We start from the raw sequence: 16903 nt of genomic DNA, 5'->3' as shown, positions 1-16903 counted from the left end.
TATTATATTGTCGTACTTTTTGGAAACATAGGTTTGAAGAAATTATCCTGGTTTTATACATGTACATGTACTTCTTTATTATGGTATAAAACGATACAAATTACTTAGTCCTTAGATAAGCGATGCACAACTATATATTATCTGCTTAAGAAAGATGGTTGAGAACAACGTGTAAGTTTTGAGACATTTTTGTTTTGTGGTTTAGGCCATGATCCTGCCGCTGATTCAATCTTTGCTGTAGATGGTAGCCTATCACCTGTTTATCCTTTGCAGACACTCGATCAAGATCAACAATATTTCCTCATTTTTGTGCAAAGGATGAGCATATTATATTTCATAAGTATTTACAACCTTATAGGATAATAAAAACGCTAAAACGTGCCGTAATTTAGCGCAAGAAACACATTGGCCGTAGCAAAAGATATCATAAGAACTCTAGGACATATTTTGAGTTATCACAAGAATTCCGGGACATTGGAAAAATCGGGTATAAATTTGTTAGTCGGGGCTTTATGTTGGCAATTTTGCATTATAATTAGATACTTATGTATGGCAAGGATGAAGACTTGAAGTAAACAGGTCAATACTTTCGAATTGGCAAATAATTTGAAAATTTTACCCAAAACTACAAGATTTTAAGCAAGAGGCGATGAAAAAATCGACTTTGAATTAGTTTTTGACATATAATACAATATGTAAGGCAAGCTTAATCATCAAAGTTTATTTAAGCACCTAAATCTCACTTTTTAACGATGAAAATTACCATTTTTGACGAGTGTTTTGCAGTATATACAATAGTTTTCCGACGAACTCCGTGACAGTTATCACAAGAACTCTTTTACAAGTAATCATAAGAACTCCATCCCTGTATAACACTTCCTCTCCCGTGCTATTTACGGTAAGTTAATGTGTTACGATTTATTTGAAATACTGAAATCCTATTGGACAAAAAAATAATTTCAAACACTAATGATAACGGGATACAACTGTATATAGATGTCCATCATATGTATGAACATTCTTCGGTGACTAAATATAATAATGAGCGATCTAAACATACTTGTTGTCATAAAAAACGGATACAAAACATTGTAAAGCATCTAAAATTAGAATTAACTTGACATACTATTTCATAATATTTTTTAACGTTGACAATTGTGCGTAGGTGCTGATGTCACGCCCGTTAAGTAGCTTTACAATTTTAAACCATACAGTTCATATTCATTGATAAAACATATCATACATTGTTAATTGACAGCTGTATGTTAGTTATATTACGTATAAAATTATAAATGCCGCCCGCATTAACATCGTTACTATATAAATACTACGGCAGCCACGTAAACGCTATATTATCGCTAACATTCACGCATATTATAGTACATTGTCGTTAACGACAGACAGATTTACGTAAATTGTGGAATAGACATACAATTATCATTCGTTTGAATAACGATATATATGTGGGGAAAAACCGCATTAAAATCAGCATTTAGTTGGTAAAAACTTTGTGTGACATCTTTTGATTAGGAGCGACTGTGTTAAGTTAAGGAAACGCAGTAAAACATTAAACATTTTCGATAGATCGTTTTATCTTGATACTAAGCAAAATGGTTAACTGCCAGACGTCTGCTATACTAACGACTGGAATAGTTTTTGTTTTTATCTCAGAAGTAGCTTCTGTGTATTCCTACAGCGACTTACGCAAACTTGTGTTGGGGAAGAATCTTTGGGGAGCTGCGGCAAAGGACAAATCTTCCACATCACCTTGCGACATTAAGTGTGCTGCTGGTTTAAATCTTTGCAAGAATGGCGGTGTCTGTACTGTGACGAAGGACTGTAGTTTTAAATGTATATGTCCTAACGGTTACACTGGGTGGTTTTGTGATAAAAAATCTCCTTTAATACTTACAACAATGTCTCTGGATTTACATTCAGAAGTAAATAAAAAGAGTGCAGTATTAAAGCAAAATAATGTAACATTCAAATATGAGGAAGGAATCCCGTCTGCAAGTACACCACACCAAATCAGCCGAGACTCAGCTGCATCAGTACTTGTACCATCATCAACAACACCTCAAATAACCCCGTCATCATCGCCATCGTCATCATCGTCATCATCGCCATCGTCTCCAACATCGGTAAGACCATAAACAAGAGGAACGATCATACAGAATAATTTGGTTACAACAAAGTGAAAACCTTTCTGAGGATGTGAGACTGATGTATCCTAGAGATACATGGTAAGGTAACTTAACGCTGGAAGGACAAGCGTTCGTCTCTACAACATTAGAAAGCAAATCAGCAGGTATCGCTGCTGATTAGGAATTGTTATGATTTGTGAGATTATTTATTTCTTTTGAAAGATAATATAGAATGTTATAGTAATGTGATTCATTCAGGACAAGCATAATGTTAAGCTGGATATTCCGGTTGATCCTATGAGAATTAAGCATAATGTATTTGACGAATTCCACATTAAATGTCTTTTTTTTATAACTTCTTTACCAAACTATGTTTTTTAAAAGGTAGCTTTGTCTAAACTTGCTGTTTTTCAAACATATTTTCATGTTCTACAAAGTGATTCATTACAAACAACATAGTGGCTGTACATTAAATTAGATTCAGAGCTGTTTCATCGTTTTGCCACAAACACATATTAAAAACATTCAAGTTGATATTGAGTGATAAATTTGTCAAATTTTATTCTTCAAATTTGTTTTCCTTATATTAGCTATTGTGGTGTAATCTAATACAGTCTTGTGTATATAGTGCAGATCAACCTTCATATATGAAACTTTTACAGTTTATGTCAGTTTTTCAAGAAAATATAAGTAAGAGACACGTATATCGCACTAAGTATCTATAATGGGCTGTTCATCTAGGAAGACTGGAGTCTGTATAAACAAAACCATTCATCATCATTTTTAGAGAAACATTCAAAGTATATACTGACTGAATAGCGAGAGGTGACAAACATCTTGGTCTGCAGAAGTCTATGGGTTAGACCTTTTACACTGTTATATCATAAACAATTCATATTGTAGAGTTTTAGACATGTTAGCCTCATTTCCACACAAATAATATAAAAGTGTTGTACTGAAGTGATATTCATTATCTAAGAGTCATCATTTATCTACGTGTATATTACTAATTATTTTCCATTCACAATGTTTAAATATTTTCATAATAATGTTTGAAATCCATATTTATTTAATTTATGTTGAAATGAAATACATATAACATGAACGCTAAAATTTGTTGTGATTATTTTGTTCTTAAGAGTGCATTTTATCTCAATGCATCAAATAAGAGTACCCCCGCACCACACCCTCCGCCCGTAAACATTTGTTGCAACAGACTCAGATATTAACTCTTTGAGAACAAAGAAGTCATAAACATTTTAGAAGAATTGCAAATCAGAGTAGTTATATCTATACATTTTAACTTCTTTAATACGATGGCGACACCAAGACATCAAATATTTACATTGTCGCAGATGAAACTATTTCTAACAATGCATGAGTAAATTATACTATAGATGACAGTGGAATCTGCACGTATCTTTTTTCTCTGACAAAATATCGAAATATTAAACATAGAAAGAGAAAACATGAATTTTAAGCCGCGCGCTCTGTAGTACTATTTCAAGTAAAGGTACCATCCGTTGAATTATTTTGATTTGGACAAATACAATAGTCCGTTTCTCGAATCGATTTAATATTAAAAGACATTTCAGGTCGTATGTCGTATGTATAAGACGGAAATGAGAGATATAAATTTAATATGTTCCTTTTACCTCACTCCTTTCTTATAAATACGAGTTTTGCCAAACATATTTTAAACAAAACTTTGTCAAATAGATTAGAAACTAAAAAGTGCTAAAACTATTACAATGGCTGCTACCGAAGAAACGATCAGTCACGGAAAACTTTACCTAACTCGCGTTAGAATTGCACTGCTTTAAAAGAATAATCTTCATCTTTATATTGTGGTTTATGAGAGCAAAATGACATAAGATGCAGAACATAGCGGTGATCGGGTATCATTTCAAGTCATGTAACTGACAATCTAAACAGATACATCACGATTTTAAATCAAAGCAGAATTAATTTTTTCTCTAAAAGATAGGCATTGAAAGCATTGGTATAATCGGCAAGCAGCTGTTACCTCTCTAGCATGTAACTGCTTGCACATGTTCTACAGAATTATGCCTGAAGCATGCCAAAACATGCTCATTATGATCAGTCATAATTATTAAAGTTCAAATCAAACAATACGTTCTCAGACAATGTTTATGTACTGGAACATTTCATCTTGCTGACATTAAAGTATGTTTCGTTCTTTATAGGTAAGATTTCAAACATTTCTGTGAAAATGTGTTGTATTTCATTGGGAGTGTGCCAATGCAAACTCATTGAGAAATAATCAGGCCTTTGAATGCATTATCCTTTTAACATTGTTTGGATGGGTAATATGATAAATCTATATTATTTATTACTACTATTTTATATACTAGTACTATATAGATATACAAAGAGGTGATGTTATCAACAATTATCACGTAAAAGTATGAACATTTATACTGGAGACATCTTTGAATAAGCACTTACGTCTGTTTTAGCATATATGGCCTACTTGACTAGTCTACAACCGTCCATTTAACTTAATTAGAGGACCAATCCCGTCAGATGAAATTCTAACATTCTCGTTGTATTTTCATTGCTTTATGTATCTAAATTTGATCGTATTATGCTAAAATTCAAAGGTACGTATGAAATAAAATGTAAAAAATTGCAAAGAAACAACTCAATTTTGTGATCGAATTAAGGAAAAATAACCATACAAATGCAAGAATAATTGGATTTTAATTAGATCAAAAACAGTATTTGAATCAACTATGAAATGCCCACATCTTGTAAAGTAACCATTTATTTATCTTAAAATTTCATAAACATGCCACAGTGATGTTTAATATTTAATTTATGAGGATAAACAACAGAGTATAGTTTAAGTCTTTAATTTGACCTGATCTTGATCCCTAAATCTTAGTGAACACGGCGACAGGGATAACACAAAAGAACACATTCTTATTGTCACTGTAGTCTGTAGTGTTGTCTAGATGTTTTTAAATGAATTTTTGGTAACGATAGCCGAGGGAAAATATGCCATCACAACAGTGGGGCGCAAGGCGAAAACTCGACAAAGTAGTGACTGTCGTATTTTATCGTGTTTTCGCCTTGCGCCCCGTGGAGCGAAAGTACGATATGGTACAAAGCAGTCACCATACATATAAGTCAAAATGTCAATGTAAAATTCTCTCCGAATCGTTGTCATGTTGTGATGTAAACAAAAATGTCATAATCTCGGTACAATTTTTTGTCTGAAATGAAATATGAGGTATTTTACCCTGCTCTGATTCATACAAACATGATAAACATATAATGTTATCATCATTGCATCATACAGATGCGTACTTATAGTATGTAAATTAAGGAATGCATGCACTTAATACTTTTTCAACTTGTTTTTGTTATTAACTATCTTCGTACATCTCTAAACATCTTTTTATAATAAAAGGCACGTTTTAGTCAAAACATTGCTTGAAATAACTCATGCTACGTAAATAATTGTTTTTGTAACATATAAAAATATTGTAAACTGTAAAATTATTAATATATGTCATGATGTACTGTTTTTTCTTCTTGTTGAGTTTTTTAATATAATTTAGACAGGAGAGCAATTGCAGCGTTATCTGTATATAGTTGACATTATGCACGACGATTTACAGAAACACAAACTTTAATTTAGAAAAAAAAGCTTTTAAAATTATCTAATCATTATCAAATAGTTGTTGGTTTGACAGCCGAATTTAAATTGTTATCATATTTAACACATATATATTTAACCTACGACAAAAAAATATATAACCTCTGTTGTCTTTTTATTTGTGAAAATTGCATTTTATATTTGAAAGAATTACAGCATGGTTAAAGGGAGGCACAGGCAAAATTTTCATTTCTTAGTTTTGAATTTTTCATTCATTATTCTGTAAATGCCCTCAAAATGAATACATTAGACAGTCAAAGGAACAATTGTTTTCTCCATATAAGGAATAAGATGGTGGTTTCTTAACTTGACCCCTGTGGGTCAGGTTAGAGAGCTACATGTAGGATTTCATAATAGTCATCAAAGTGAACTCTGGAAACGTTAAAAACATGTCAAATGAATGTCTTAGACTTGTTTCAATCATACAATATCCACAATACCTGTTATTGTAACTTCAAGGGTTTGTTCAAGTCACATGACTTGTTTTAAAAATATTCGGTGATTCTATTGGCCCCTAAATTTTTTTCAACATAAATAGATATATTTACGAGTTAAACCCAAAATACAATGTATATGGAGTTTAAACAGAAATTCATCCTGCAACTTCATTCTAGTGTGATTTGAGTACATAAGATCAGTTTAATATTTTTGTCATTATTTTGCCTGAGTATCCCTTTAATCAGCGCATCGTTTCTGTGCGTACAATGCGGACGTTTGTCAAACGTTCAAGATTTTCTGCCAGTATAACTGAACATTTGGGTGCAGATGATATTGTCAAACCGGTAGAGGTATAATTAAATTACACAAATTAAACATGTGTTTGTTATCATATATATAAAACTTCAAAGATGTTTTACGGTAATGCAATGGAACAGCAGCTCTTACACCGATGCGTTTCGTCCGATGCAAAACAGTGCCACTTTAGATGGAGACTACGTGTTTCAAGCAGGATTTGATTTTTAGCGTGGTTCCACGATATTAAGTCTCAGTATACTACAATCAGACAGTTATACAGTATATTATTTGTATACGGAGACAGGGGACTTCCTTTTGACGAAAATGTTTGCGAAAGAATTTGTCCCAAAGTGTTAAGCTGATTTAAATAAATGTTTGTTTTTTGTACTTTTATTTCTATTGAGGACTTGCAAAATCAATCGTGTCTTTTGACACAAGCATTCGTTTTATTCAAAATCATATGACTCGGATATTTCTAAGCTTCCATACAAGAAAATGGTTCAAAGCCCACATCCCCTTCCAAGGAAAGGTTTTAAAGCCCTCATCCACTCTTTACAGAATTGTAAGAGCATGTCAAGAGTAATATCTTTTTAAAAAATACATAATTAATTTTTCATTTCTAAATCCCCCATTTGTTTAGTATCAATTTCCTTCTTTGTTCAAAATGAGGATACTATGTTTGTTTGGGTTTTACATTACACCGATACATTATAGGTCATATGGCGACGTTCCAGCTTTACGGTTGGAGGAGGATCTCAGGTGTCCTTCAGTGCATTTTATCAGGCACGAACAGGCACCCGAGTAGAACCATCGACGTTCCGTAAGCTAGCTGGATAGCTTCCTCACATGAAAGCATCCAAAGTCCTTGTCGGGATTCAATCCCAAAGTGGTGAGGAAGGATAATAAATATTAATTGGGGCTGTCAGAGTTATTGTCGTGTTGGCATTGTCAGATATATAGCTTTTAGTATACTAGACAGTACCTAATTCATTGGTACCAGTAAACGGCCTCCGAAAATTAAATGCGTCAAAAACTGATGTAAAAAAGTTAACGTAACGGCTTTCTTTATCAGAAATGCATTCCTTTTTAGCACCCTTCCCATCTTTTAAAACCAATGTTACTTGGGCGTAGGCTCTAAGGCCATACAGAAAAGAATACAAGTCGGACTGCTCGACTTGACACATAATTTTGTAGTTGTTCTTTGTTTCAGAACCTGGTTTATCATCTTTCGGTTTTACGTCATCACAAAAATGCACGATGCACAAAATAGTTGATTCTATGCTTGAATTTTTGAAGAAATTGTTCAACAGTTTATATTTGTTGTAAAATTATCTGCTAAGCATATCTGATAAAAAACTGAAGAAAAAAGTGAGTAAAAATCTGGGTGTCTTTTAGTATTACTGGGTACCAAAAATTATTCCCGGGCAGCATAAAGCACGAGTGCAGGGGAATACTGTTAAGTATACTTCAAGGTACACTTAAGGCCTACAAGTAGTACAAGAAATGACAATTAACCCTACTTAATTGGGACCAATCAACACTACTGCCAGTTATAAAACTCAACTTTGCATTAACATGTTAAACCATTGTTTTAATTTAATTTACAACTCCACGACAAACATGATTTACACCACAGAAAGAGCATTCTCCTCTGTTGACCAATAAACAAAACAGTAAATATGTTTAAAACCTGTATTTCTGTAATATACGCCATAATCACATGTTAACACGGTAAAATAATTAGACAACACAAATACTCATATACAATTCAATATTTCATAATTATTTTCCAACATCATACAGAATTATAACATCTTTTAAATGCATTTAGCATAACTTTCTTTATACTGTATCATTTAAACAAAATGAATGGTCACAATAAAATTAGCACAGATTATAAATCTTTCAATTAAAATGAACATTTACAACAAAGTCAAGTTCACTATATACCTACTTCGTAATAAGCCAGTCATTTCATTTACTTTATTACAGACTTTATAGAATGGATGTTCACAACTACATGTAAGCCAGCAATTTTATTTCATTTAATTAGATACATAACAAAATAAATGTTCACTATTGAACCACTTATATCATGACTTAATGTTTTAAAAACGTGTCAAACCAAACAAAGTTATCCATGATCACATTTAAATATTATAACAAAATAAACGTTCACAATTTGGCCATCCTATTTCACTTAATTATCAATAAAACAGATAAAATATTCACAAGAATTCCAGTTGTGTATCTGTTAATCTAGATGTGTTGAGACAGAGGGACTCCTTGTTTAATTTTTTATCTTGACAGTTCGATAATTGACCATCCCAAAAATAAAAGCTGGAAAAGTGTAATAAGAAATCCAGCAACGGTTAATAAAGCAAATGTTAATAAAACAAAGGTTTTATTATATACATCATCATCTTTAAACAAAGGAATTTTAACCAGAAGTGTATACAGCCATATTCTATTCATAATGATTTTAAAATCACTGAAACCAACTGTTGTCCCAATCTTATAATGATAAAATGTTGCTTAAAAACTTCATAGGGTTGTAAACAAGAGCTGTCCGTAAGACAGCGCGCTCGACTTTTTTATTGCTTGCCAATAAAAAAAGTTTTTGCAGTAAAAGGCAATACAAGAATCTCTGTATTTTTAAAGTGAACAATGGCCATGAGCATTAAGATATTTAGTGAAGAATTATTTTACTGAATTGTGTGATACCCTTGAACACTGCAGCAAAGTTTGAAATGTTTAAGTCAAAAGAGGGCTGGTAAGAAAGAAAAAAAAACTGAGTTGAGCCTTAAATAAATTTAATTCTAAGTCGATAAAAGGCCTTAATTTTTAAAACAAATCCTTGACAGAGTTACCTTCTCTTGCGTACAGATGGGGGTAATGATGTGAAATAGCATTAAAAGTTTCAAAGCAATATCTCAAAGGGTTAAGGCAATAAGTGGATTTTACCCATATTCAATGTATTTTCTAAGTCAAAAAGGGGCATAATTCTGTCAAAAACCTTGACAGAGTTATGTCCTCTTGTCTGTTGATGAAGGTCGTGATGGTAAACAAGTATGGTCAGTTTCAAAGCAATACCTCCAATGGTTTTGAAATAAAGTGAGGTGGTACAAAAAACTGAACCAAGCTCAATACACTTTCTAAGTCAAAAAAGGGCCATAATTCTGTCAAAAACCTTGACAGAGTTATGTACTCTTGTCTGTAGATGGAGGTTATGATGGTGAACAAGTATGGTAAGTTTCAAAGCCATACTTGTAATACTTCTGAAATAAAGTGGGGTGGTACGAAAAACTTAACCAAGGTGTGACGCCAACGCCGACGCCGACGCCGGGGCGAGTAGGATAGCTCCCCTTTTCATAGAAAAGTCGAGCTAAAAATCATGTATATTTTGTTGTGAACATTACAATCACAGTAGAGAAACAAACCTTTTATAAAGTAGGATCAGCTGAATGTTTAACTGTTGAAAAGAAAATATTAGGAGCCTAGCATAATGCTTACTGTCAGGTTAAAACAAGTGGTATGTTGATTTCATGTTGGTAGTTGAGGAAATTGGTAGTTGAGGACAGCAAAATCTATATTTCTTAGTAATGTAAAATACTTGAAAATGTTTTATTTCTTATCTACAAGTATAACAAATGCATACAAATTAATTTCAATTCATCAAATAAAACACTATAAAGCTCGGACACTACGACATATTTTCCTCCATATTTCAATAATGTATATGAAACAAACTTGCAAAAATAAAACATTAACAGTTAGATGGGCCTTGTAGTTAGTGGTGTTCAGCCTTACATTCAACATAATGTTTATTCAAATATACTTATTCTTCATCAATAACAAATTACCATTTCAGCATAAAAAGTGAGCAGGACATAATAAAAGGTACAAAATGCACTGAGATAATGTACAATTGCAGAAGATAAATCATACAGAATTTTGCCCTATATACAGCACAAATAAAAATATAACACAAAAATATATGTCATTTTTTTGAAAAAAAAAAAGATAAAAAAATTAAGAATTGTATACTCAAACTAAATTAAAAAAATTAGAAAAATTTCAACACTAATCCAATATATGGACGTATCTTTAACTAGAGACATAGCAAATCATATAAATGTTGGTTCCCAGTTACCTGACCAAAATGTACATATGAAAGAATACAATATATTCCCTACAGCAACAGGAAGCAAATTAGAAACCTTTCCTTCATAAAATTACAAAAGATATAAAAGTACAATACCCTGTTGATAACTCACTCCAATACTATAAAACTAGAAGTCCATAATTTTTAAGGATTAGCCAAGATTCGAGAAGTTTAACAACACATAAATTGTTAAGTCTTAATATAACCAGATTAGAATATGTGTCAGATCTAAATCTGTAGAAAACTTCACATGATATAAATATTATAATGATAAATAAAATCATAATGTCTGTACATTAAGGACATAACGTCAAAATATATTCTAAGTTAATTAATAATAATTATACTTTCTAAACTGATTTCTGAAAATAAAAAGAAAAAAATAGAAACATTTGAAGCTTAATATAATATAAAGCAAAGAGTACAATTTGCATTTATAGATGCAGTCAAGAAAAAAAATACAATAAGAAAATGATTTATAACAACAATGATTAAGAAAATTTCTGTATAAACTGACCTGTGAAAATATGTAAATAGAACAATTACACATTCACTGTACATGTAACTGTTTCTTAATAAGGTATAAAAATGATAGAAATACAAAACAAAAAACAATCTGGACAAAACTGACCTATCATTGTAGAAGATAACAGCAAAAACAGCAGTCCTTAGTGATAATGTTATCATTACTGAATCCAATAATTTGTACTGCAAACATTGATCTAAATGAAGAAAAAAACATTTACTGATGTTAAATTACTTGAACTAAATCTGTTTCTGTGAAAAATATGTAATAAGAAAAGAGAAATCAAAGAATAAGAACAATTTTTAAAAACATGAGCATAATATGTATAATAATTATAAACAAAAAGACATTATTTTAAAGACAGTTAGTTTGCTGTAAACAAGATCGCATCGATACCTGCATCATTGCAATGACATTTAACAACTAAAAATAAACGCCTGTTTGTTTTATCTGTTTCCTCAGCATAAACAAGACACAAGCTGGGCAAACAGGTTTATTTCTTTCAGTGGAAAATATGTGATTTATTATTTTTGGTCTATTTTCTCTTCGATATAACCTACAATGTGTGAGCATATAGTATAAAATGTAACAGTTTTTAGAAAATCATCACATGATATGACATACAATAGTTAAATCACAACCTGCTGTTCCATCTATCCTGTCACCATATTAGAGACATTTAAATAACACAATATGAAATCATTACAGCAGTAATCTGTAAAGAAAACTTCATTTACCACACATATACATCATACTTAATGTAGTACCTAATTTACCCTACCCATGCTTAATGTTTTAAATAGACCTATCAATCTTTCAATCTGGACTAAACCATTCTACATTTTAGGCAAAATTTTTAAAATCAGTACATGTACTGACAGATGTGCTGGCTTATCTTGGTTTGCCTTGGTAGCATTGGTAGATACAGTTCCTACTAGCAGGGCAAAGCTTAATTTAACAACAAGATTATATTCAGAATAAACTGCAGACTCAATGTAAGAAAAGTCTTCTTTTTGTTTGTCTTGAGTGAATATGCTATACATGATGTTACGTAATGAGAAAGTTGCAGAATTTTAAAATGTGAAGGATATAATATATAATGAGGTTGACTTCAGACATTTAATGGCTACACAAACGCTATGCACCAAAAAGTTATTAAAGTTTGTGGTCATTAATAATTGAGGAGTAACTATGGCAATTTTAGGGAACTAAAAACATTTGAATAGAGAAAGATGCTATTAAAGAACAAAACCAGTAATTAGCTTTGATGTGAAATTACAAACTTAGGGAATTAAAAAAAATTAACAAGTACACAAAAACAAGAGGGCAATGATGGCCCTAGATCGCTCACCTGACCCATCAAACTCATTCAAACAATTATCTAGACAAGCATTCTGACCAAGTCTCATGACAGGTGAGTCAAAAATGTGACCACTACAGTGTTAACAAGGATTATCCATATCTGAGCAGTGTGACCTAGTTTTTTACCCAGGTGACCCATATTCAAACTTGACCTAGAAATCATAACAAACTTTCAGACCAATTTCCAGGATACTTGGATCAAAACAGTAGCAACTAGAGTGTTAACAAGATTTTTCTATTTTTAGCTCCGGTGACCTAGTTTCACATGCTATTTCGAACTCATCCGAGCAATTACCTAGACAAGCATCCTGACCAAGTTTGATGATAATTGAGTCGAAAATGTGACCACTAGAATGTTAACAAGGTTTTTCAATATTTGGGCGGTGTGACCTAGTTTTTCATCCGAGATGACCCATGTTCGAACCTGACTTAGAAATCATCAAAACAAAACTTTCAGACCAATTTACAGGGTATTTGGATCAAAACAGTAGCCACTAGAGTGTTAACAAGATTTTTCTATTTTTAGCTCCTGTGACCTAGTTTTTCATCCGAGATGACCAATGTTCAAACTCATCCAAGCTATCAACTAGACAAACATCCTGACCAAGTTTGATGATGATTGAGACAAAATTGTGACCGCTGGAGTGTTAACAAGGTTTTTCTATTTTTAGCTCTTGTGACCTAGTTTTTCATCCGAGATGACCCATGTTCGAACTCATCCGAGCTATCAAATAGATAAGCATCCTGACCAAGTTTGATGATGATTGAGGCAAAAATGTGACCGCTAGTGTGTTAACAAAGTTTTTCTATTTTTAGCTCCGGTGACCTACTTTTTCATCCGAGATGACCCATGTTCAAACTCATCCAAGCTATCACCTAGACAAGCATCTTGACCAAGTTTGATGATGATTGATGCAAAAATGTGACCACTAGAGTGTTAACAAGGTTTTTCTATTTTTAGCTCCAGTGACCTACTTTTTCATCAGAGATGACCCATGTTCGAACTCATCCGAGCTATCACCTAGACAAGCTTCCTGACAAAGTTTGATGATGATTGATGCCAAAATGTGACCGCTAGAGTGTTAACAAGGTTTTTCTATTTTTAGCTCTTGTGACCTACTTTTTCATTCGAGATGACCAATGTTCGAACAAGGTTTTTCTATTTTTAGCTCTTGTGACCTAGTTTTTCATCCGAGATGACCCATGTTCGAACTCATCCTAGCTATCAACTAGATAAGCATCCTGACCAAGTTTGATGATGATTGAGGCAAAAATGTGACCGCTGGAGTGTTAACAAGGTTTTTCTATTTTTAGCTCCAGTGACCTAGTTTTTCATCCGAGATGACCCATGTTCGAACTCATCCGAGCTATCACCTAGACAAGCATCCTGACCAAGTTTGATGATGATTGAGGCAAAAATGTGACCGCTAGAGTGTTAACAAGGTTTTTCTATTTTTAGCTCCGGTGACCTTGTTTTTCATCCGAGATGACCCATGTTCAAACTCATCCAAGCTATCACCTAGACAAACATCGTGACCATGTTTGATGATGATTGAGGCGAAAATGCGACCGCTGGAGTGTTAACAACAAAATGTGAACGGACGACGGACAATCATCGATCCTAAAAGCTCACCTTGAGCATGCTCAGGTGAGCTAAAAATAGATTGGCAGAGCTGTACTGTGAGTGATATGAATTTTATCACAAAGAAAAAACAAAGAACAGAATCTTACTGGCTTAGCATAAAATTAAATGAGCCGCGTCATGACAAAACCAACGTAATGCGTTTGTGACCAGCATGGATCCAGACCAGCCTGTGCAGTCTGATCAGGATTCATACTGTTCGCTATCAGTTTCTCTATTTGTAATAGAGTTTGTAAGGGAACAGCATGGATCCTGATCAGACTGCGCGGATGCGCAGGCTGGTCTGGATCCATGCTGGTCGCAATCGCATTACGTTGGTTTTGTCATGACGCGGCTCAAATAACTTTATGAACTATAATTCACTGCATGTTTTCACAACAGCTCTGCTATAGGATGCATTATTCATTCAGTCAAAACTAAAGACTTTGTGCAAATTGTATGTAACTTATGTCAAACAAACAAATAACATGTAAAATAAATTAAATGAATGAACAAAATGCAAAAATGCTAATTAAAAAACCCCACAAACACCAGTTCTATGAAGTATCTTGATAATATTTGTCTAGACTTTATCATTGTTTCTTAGGAATGTCAGTGGACACACATATTTCTGTAGGTGTTTTATCCTATCAATTCAAGGGCAATAACTTCTGAAATAGGATGGTCCTAGTGTTTACAGTGGTACTTCATTTTTCTCATCCGTTTTCTCATAAACTACATGTACATGCTTAATAATATCCAAGGACTTAATCATTTTTTATTTATTTGACTGGAATTAACTGTTGCACCTTAACTATAAAATACAAATGGCCATCAAAGCTTAGGTCAATGATTTATAACAATAACATCTTACATATGATCCTTATGTATGCAAAATTGCATGTGTCGGGATTGAGGTTGGCATGTCGACGACAAGGTAACAGTCAAGACTACTATAAATTGAAAACATTTAGAAACAGTCCCCAAATTATAAATTTAGTAACATTAACAAAGACACAATTTCATTGACAAGTCATAAATATATACATGTATATTAACATGTTATAATTAAACCATATTATATGTCTGTATGAATTAAATGAAAATAAAATTATACAAATTGACATAGAAAAAAATAAAATTCAAATCATTGCCATATCTTTACTGGTTTAATGTTTTGGGAAAATTACAAATATTACAGGCCATATATCTTTGTTGTGGTTAACACGCAAAAACATTTATTAAAAACTCCAAACTATATCCTAGTAGTTGTTCTAGACTTACAACTGGCACACCAATGCTATGCCCCTACATGATTTCAAGTTATGATAGCGTTTTTTCGCCTTTAAAATGCCCTTTCACTTGCTTAAATATCTATTATATCCACTGCTAGTTGACCAAACTTACTTGCAGAATGTAAGTAGTCCTTTCCAACACAATATAAAGACTTAATATTAAAACACTATCAAGTTACATAAATAATTGGCTTTATATAAAAAAAATACATACAAATATTATTATTCAATGACAATGACAAAATTAAAATAACAAAAATGATTTCAAACAAAAGTTGTAAGACAAATTAGGTTAAATTTAGAAAATAAAAATGAAATTCACTCACACTGTAAAATGAATGATGCCCTAAAGAATTTCACCAAATTAATACAAACACTATGTTAACATAGTCTAACCATAGCCAGTTATATGTTCCAACATGATTCAGACCAGCTGTCTCTTGTGGTACAGGTAACTTGTATTGTTCATTTGTACTAATATTATAACATTTTTTATCAGTAACAGACTACAAAAACATTCTGTAAGTGTCATATAAAAATTTGAATACCATATACAAATATCTCTATGTTGGTTACTTCTTTCAGAACTTTTCATGCTGATCACTTCTAATAACATTCTGAAGATCCTCATATTGATTATTTTCTGGAATATACTCCTGTTGATTATTTCCTGAAATATCCTCATGTTCTTTGCATTAATATCCTCATTCTGATTATTTCCTGGAATATCCCCATGTTGATTAATTCCTGGAATATCCTCATTCTGATTATTTCCTGGAATATCCATATCCCCATATTGATTATTTCCTGGAATATCCTCATGTTGATTATTTCCTGGAAAATCCTCATGCTGATTATGTCCATTGGTAATTTCCTGGAATATCCTCACGCTGATCATTTCATGAAATATCTTCATGTTATTTCCTGAAAATCCTTATGCTGATTACCTGGAATAATCTCATATTGATTTTCTCCTGAAATATCCTCATATTTATAATTTCCAGGATTTTCTCGGAACATCCATATGTTGATTATTTCCTAAAATATCTTAAATGTTAATCATTCCTAAAAAATATCCATATTTTATTTCCCTGAATATTTCTTTGAATATCCTCATATTATCTCCTTGAATAATATTACCTGGAATAACCTCATGTTGATCATTTTGAAAACATGAATACAAGCACAGGTTGTAGAAGAAATGATAAAAAAATCAGTACAAACACAAACCACATTGTTTTAGCCGATATGCAGATGAATGGCTGGGTCAACGCGTGGTGTTCTGTCTGTCATTTGGCATATTCTGACTGTATGTTAGAAGTTAACATGATGTTGATGATGTCACATTTGTATTTCTGTTCATTTTGAAG

This window comes from Ruditapes philippinarum, unplaced genomic scaffold (assembly GCF_026571515.1).
Source record: "Ruditapes philippinarum isolate M1 unplaced genomic scaffold, ASM2657151v2 ctg707_1_1_1_1, whole genome shotgun sequence".
Taxonomy (NCBI): Eukaryota; Metazoa; Mollusca; class Bivalvia; order Venerida; family Veneridae; genus Ruditapes; species Ruditapes philippinarum.
This window is presented reverse-complemented; position numbering follows the sequence as displayed.